This window comes from Silene latifolia, chromosome 2 (genome assembly GCF_048544455.1).
Source record: "Silene latifolia isolate original U9 population chromosome 2, ASM4854445v1, whole genome shotgun sequence".
Lineage (NCBI taxonomy): Eukaryota > Viridiplantae > Streptophyta > Magnoliopsida > Caryophyllales > Caryophyllaceae > Silene > Silene latifolia.
In genome coordinates this window covers 1,327,124-1,334,418 of record NC_133527.1, presented here as the reverse complement: position 1 = coordinate 1,334,418, position 7,295 = coordinate 1,327,124, and positions in this window count along the sequence as shown.

Genomic DNA, 7,295 nt, shown 5'->3' with positions numbered 1-7,295 from the left:
CATCCCTTCGGCCCCCAAGTTGTCGTAAAAATCGACCGTTGGGCTGCCGCATCTAGTATAGCCCCTCGATCATCATATAAACCATTGTAAAAATGGTTTGCACGGACTCCATTTTTCAAACCGTAGTGCGGTATGGTTCGCACTAGTTTCTTAAATCGAAGCCATGCCTCGTGGAAGTTCTCGTCGGGCCCTTGTTTGAAACTCGTTATCCCGAGCTCGATGGCTATGGTTCTCAAGCAGAAAGTATTTCTTATAAAACGCCAAAGCTAGCGAATTCCAATCATAGCTCTTGTTGTGGCTCGGTCCAAATCCTGTACCACTCCCTTGCGGATCGCGGAGTGAGAAGATGAACATAGTTTCCTTGATCGATCACCACACGCCGGTGAGGAGGAGGTATGGAGCAGCGGTAATCAATGAAGGTCTTCATATCTTTGTCGCATCTTCCTTCGCAGCTCCCAACCGATTTTCTCGACCATGCTAATGTAAGAAGGCTTCGGTTCGAACTTCCTAGCATCTCCTGGTAATTCGAACCCTTTATAGAGATTGTCAGCCGTGGGCTCGGAGTGACTAGCAATGGTTGCTTCCTCAGCCATTTCGGGAAATTCTGGGAAAGTAACAGATTCAAGTGATAAATCGTAAACTGGAGAAGACGAGGATTGTCTTCGAAAAGCTCGTTCTCGTAAAAAACTAGCATGCGAGAACTAGGCTCTTCCTCTGCCTGTTGCTCTTGAAATAGTCTCCTTTACGCGTGAGATCTCTCAATCTCGGATCAAAAAGGTAGTAGTGGACCACCTTGCGACCTGCGCATAAGACGAAACTACAGACAAGATATGAGAATAGTCTAAGGAACGATGTTCCTTAAACTAAAAGAAGAATTAAAAATAAAACAGCTAGTAATTAAACAATTGCCTCCCCAAAGCGGCGCCAAAATTTGACACGTCTGTCGCGTACCTGTCAAAAATAAAACCTAACGGTCTCAACTAAAAATGTAGTAGAGGCAGTCGAGTATCGAATCCTCAGGGAGGTAATGCAACTACTGCTATCTATTACTAATCCTATGGTAACAATTGGGTTTGATTAAATTTTTGGTTCTAACTACGGAGTTGAAAGAAGAGAAATAAGGCAAGAGCAAAAAGCAAGAAGCGAATTAAACTATCAATAAAAGGGAGACATGTCGGGAATTCGGTTCACTACGGTAGTACAACAACTTAGCAAAGAAATGACTCGGGCGAACTAATGCGAGACGGATATTAGAAGGTCCTTTCGGTCCACTTCCCACCCTAAAATACCACTAACTTAACTTTCGTCCTCATTAGGGTAGTCTACTGTTTATAGCAGGCCTATTTAGTCCAATCTTTCGATCCAGGATTAATTGTAGCCAGATTAATGGGTGACCTAGAAGCGTGCACTCAACTAGGTCGAGAATTACAGTTATATTGCTATAGTGACAGAGTCTCTTATGTCAATTCGTCTAATTCATTCACTACGTCGTCATTATTCTACCGCAGATCCCCTAATCCCAACATGAAGGGAGATTAGCTACTCATGTCTATTGTTAAACTAACGATGTAAATTTCCAGAGCAGATAACATAATGAAATGATAATAAAACTCAACGATAGAAATTAGGGCAAGGAAGATTGCTAACATAAACAAGAATTAAAACAACAAGAAGATTAATTATTATTAAGAGAAGAAGGAGATTACAATCTAAGCGATTCCGGCGTAAAGAATAACCGAGTCCGAGTGAAATAATTTCAAATGCAAGCAACAGTAGAAGAAAAGAGTAACGTAGGAAGGTAGCAGTAGTTCTAATGTGAAAATCGTAAAAGAGATAGTAAAGAGAATAGTAAGAATGAATGCCTAATAACCTAGTAAAACATAGGTTAAATAGCCAAAAATCCCTAAGTGTTTATGCGGACATAATAAAACACGGACTGATTAAGCCCACAATGTCGAAATCCTCTCGATCGAGTGGATTAAACCACTCGATCGACCAATGTCTCAGCAGAAGTCCCTCGATCGACCAACAACCAACTCGATCGAGGACTTAGTCATGTTCAGCTAACTCGATCGAGGAAGGAACCTCTCGATCGAGCCTCAGGGAGCCTTGGAACCACTCGATCGACCTCCAAACAGCTCGATAGACCACTTGGTTCTTCAATTCAGCTCACGTCTTCACCCAAATGCTTCGTAATGCGTGCAACGACACTTCTAAGTGCAACATCTCACTCCGGGACAATCCCGTCTCCTCTAAATGCATGCAAAAAGGACGAAATGGAGCATGGTTCCTGTTGGGGTTGGTGTCCTTAATGATTAGTGCGAGGACTTATAAACCTCTAAAAGGATCAAAGGGCATACTTTTGGTATTATTATCGGTTGATCCACGTTTATCAATAACGGTTGGCTTGCTAGATAAGTTTGACGTTATTGTCATACAGATGGCGGTGATCAACTGGTCCCTAAAAGTCACACCTATAGGATACGTTCGAGAGATGTGACGGTATGAAAATACTGTCATGTAGATGCCAAAATTGACTAACCAGTTAGTCCGAGTTATTTGACTAAGTAATTAGTCAAATACGTGATGTTGAGATATTATATTTAATACGGATTAAATATCATGGGCTAAGGCGAATTAACTCATTAATTCGTGAAATTAAATATACGTGATTTATATTTAATTAAATGTATATTAAAATAATTATACAATACTGTTTTGTCGGACACGTATTAATAATTGACTAACCCGTATTATTAGCTGATGCCTTAATTTCCGATAACCGATAATGTTTTATAATACAAACCCATGTCATATACATTTTAGTAATTAACGAACCTGGACCTCGAGTTAAAACCAGAGAAGTGGAAGCCCACTTCCTGTGTGGGTCACGGTTCTCGGCGAATAGGAGAACAAAGGAGACCTCCTCCCTTCTGTTAAACCTAATCATCATTTGAGATAAAATTAGGGTTTCGAAAGAGTATTCTTCTCTGTAGAAACCGAGATCTCACATCTCGACAAAACTCACAACGATTCTCCCTATATTGCAAGGCAATCGGAGAACACTGTTCTAGCACAAGGGCATATCTCGGACCAAGTCTTGGGTGCAACGATTAGGAGGAATCTGCTTTGATTTCAGATCTTTACGCCGCAATTAAAAGGACCCGAGGTTGATTTCTATACACTTATCGTTTCTATTGTTTTATCGTTTTATGACTATAAATTGCATGTAAATTTTACGTTATAGTCCTGCAATTTAAGGGGTAGTATACGGATATTAACCCACAAGTGGTATCAGAGCGAGGCCACGTGAATTTTTCATGTGTTTTTCATAAAACGATCTTGAAACGATTTTTTTGTTTTGGCTAAAAATTTGTCTCACACCTATTTTTCACTCACTTCATTTTTTTAAATTTGCTGCGTTTTTTATGGTTGCTTTGGGAACCGTGTCTTGTTTACGGTTGCTTGTTTTTGTCTTGAAAACCCGTGTCATGTATTACACGGCAATTTCATCTTTTCGTTTTGTTTTGTTGAAACCGCGTGTCATGTATTACACGCTTATCATCTTTCGATTTGGTTTTATGCATGTTGTTGTTTTATACAGAGATTATAACAATATGTCATGTTTTATCAATTATCAAATTTGTTTTGATGCGTTTTGATCGAAATTTCAATTGATTTTGTCTCAAAATCAGTTTTTACGGGTTTGGGATTTTTCAGAAATTTTTGTACTTGATCGAATAAAGTTTCAATCGATCGAGTGTTTTTCCTTGTTTTTTCGATCGAGTCCCTACTTTCGATCGACCACGTGTCAAAAACCTTTTTCGATCGAGTCCCCGTTGTACTTTCGATCGACCCCCTTTCTAAACCTGGCGCTTTCGATCGAGTTGTCCTCGTACTCGATCGAGTAGTGTTCTTGATATAGGTACTTGATCGACCACCAGTTTAGTGATCGAGCACCTCCCGATTAGCATTCCTCTCGATCAACTTGCGTTCATCGATCGAGCTCCCGTCCCTCGATCGATCACTTATGTCCCCGGATCGAGGATTTTTGTCTTTGACACTTTGAAAATTTGTTTCTTTTGATTTAAATTTTCTTTTGGCTTCAATATGTACTTTATACTGATATAGTACACTCGCTTAATAGTGAATCGGTTCACTCACGTACCATATAGTTGTTTTAAAGTGTCTTTAAAATGACGGATTATAATAGATTAAAATTAAATGATAGAAGCGGTTTTATCACACGAATTTTAATCATTAAAAGGTGGTTTGATAAATTTAACATAATTACTTTAATTATGTCACGAATGAATTTGTTTTAGTTGATGCATTTTTATTTATCGTTAATTTATGAATGCCGTGATGCCTTTTTTAATTACGTATTTAATTTTTGCTCATCATTGTAACTTAGTGTGGCCTTAGTAGAACGTGTTACCGTAATGATGGAACACGGTCTTGGTTGTATTTTGAGATCTCGTATCTCCGTTTTGGATTTTTCACTTGTAATTACAGTTTTAATTAGAATGTAAATAGGTTTATATTTTGTAATTTTAATTGTAATTTTTGAGAAGACCAAAGATGGAGACCGGATGCTCACTCCCGCTACTTGGATCAAGATGGAACATCAAGACAAGCTTTTTGGGTCCAACGGTGGATTCCAAAGTTGTATTATGTTCTTTTACTAGGATAGGCCACACTAGGACTTTTTTTTATTTACGTTTTTGCATTCATTTATTTATTGTTACGATAATTTGCATCATATTCCGCCTAAAAACCAAACCACCTAATTATTGCATGAAAACCGACACATATAGAGGTCACGAGTTAGTTTTCATTGACATTCTCATGTCACACGTTTTAAGCCATCATCCAAATAAATTCATTCACGACAGACGCTAGTTATTCGTTCACTTAAAATGAATTATAATTTAGTTGATGGGATCTTCCTCGTATAAACCAAAATTGAGAACGGTCTTTATAGGTCAAACTCCAATGAGTCCCTTCTTCGTCGGTAGGCATACTATGACCCCTTCTACGTCGGGTAAGTTGGAACTGATTGACCTATTTTATCTCAACACTATGGTCACTCGTACGATCCTGTGATCATGGTGGACTATAGATAGGATTTACGGAAATCTATCGACCAAGAGTTCTTCCGGAAGAATTAGCTAAATAGTTGGCTTATCAATTTACGAAAATTGAGTCTTGGGATCACTTGTATCATTCTTGAGGGAGATCAATTATGCAAGTGCAAGAGTCTACATGTTTAAAATGAATTTTAAAATAGACTTAAATCACCTCGATGAGTTGCTTATTTCGTTTTGTTTTTCTTTCTTTTTCGGGTGTAGATCACGTTTTAAATCGCTAAACATCAAATGGTCAGTTCAAGTGATAACCCAATGCCAAGTGCCACATTGGACCGTGAGTCCCGGCTTAGGATCTTCATGAGTCGGATGAATCACCACTCGATCAAGAATGACGGATCCAACTGATGAGATCGGGAGGCGGATTACGGAATGCCGCGCTGATTGGGAAAGCTCAAATATCTACTTGAGCCCATGCCGCAACCCGCCCACGGCCGAGCTAACGAGACCAACGAATGATTTCGTCATGGAAGCGGGTGCGATTAAAAACGTACTCATTTTTGCAATGGAACCCAATTTGCATAAACGCTTCATAGCCCAAGGTGCAAACAAGATTTTCACCACGCTCACTAAGGAATTCTCGAAAGCACCGAGAATCGTGACCTATGAGCATACCACTCGCTTCTTTGATGCGAGACTCCAGAAGGGCCAACCGGTTAGCCCACACATTCTCAGCATGATTGAGAATGTCGAGAAACTGGAGACCTTTAATTGTAACATCAGCGAGAATATTGTTATCGACCGCATTCTTCATTCACTCCACGATGGTTATTCTAAATTCGAGCGAATTACTATATGAATGATTTGAAGAAACTCCCCATGAACCGCACCCTCCTCGTACATGACCGAGAAGGACATGAAGTGCGGTGGGAGTTGAACAGGATGTTCTCGTTGTGTCAAACAAAGGGAAAGGTAAGGGCAAAGCTCGGGCAAACCTAACAGTAGGTAAACGAAGTTCAAGAAGTCGGGTTCGTAAAGAGTGGTCCTGGGTGAGGCAAGTAACTCATCAGGGCATGACAAAGAGCAAGAGTGAAAACATGGAATGCCATCATTGCCACAAGACTGGGCATTGAGACGGCGACATGTCCTCACTTTATCATGAGGACTTAAAGGCGGGTCGTGTTAAACCCGTTGTATGTCTTCTCTTCTTCTACTTTTATTCATATGATTGAGATTAACCACGCAAGTTACGGAACTTGGGTACTTGATACTGGTTGTGGTTCTCATCTGTGTAATCATGTGCAGGGGCTCCGAAACATCGAACCCCTCGTAAAGGGTGAGGTGGACCTGCGTGTTGGGAATGGAGCAAGAGTAGCTGCCATCTCCAAGGGGACATATGTGATCCAGCTTCCAAGCGGATTTGAGTTGTCATTATATGATTGCTATTATGTACCTAGTCTTTCCAAAAACATTATTTCAGTTTTACGCGCTTGATAAACTTGGTTTTTCATTTGTAATAGAAAATAATGCTTGCATTTTCTCATTACACGATATGATTTACGGCAAGGCGATTTCCATGAACGGAATTTATGTTTTAGATCGGACCTGGAAATATTACACGTAATGAATAAAAGTTAAAGGTTGGTGACAAAGATCAAACGTATCTATGGCACCGCCGTATGGGACACATTAATGAGAAACGCGTAAAAACAAATTCATCAAACATGGAGCTATCTCCGCCTTTGATTTTCAATCATTTTGGCACGTGTGAATCATGTCTCATCGGTAAGATGACTCGGATTTCCTTCAAAGGTGTTGGAATGCGAATGACCTATTAGGGCTCATACACACGGATGTATGTGGTCCTATGTCAATCACCGCACGAGAAGGCTATAGGTATTTCATCACTTTCACGGACGATTTGAGTAGATATGGCTATGTCTACTTAATGAAGCACAAAAGTGAATCCTTTGAGAAATTCAAGGAATACCAAAATAGGGTGCAGAACCTATTGGGTAGAAAGATAAAACACTGCGTTCGGATCGTGGTGGCGAGTATCTTTCTCACGAGTTTGATCAACACCTAAAGGACTGTGGGATTGCCCTACGCTTAACTCCACCGAACACCTCAGTTGAATGGTGTGTCCGAACGGAGAAATCGAACACTACTTGATATGGTTCGATCCATGATGAGTCACACGGTTTTACC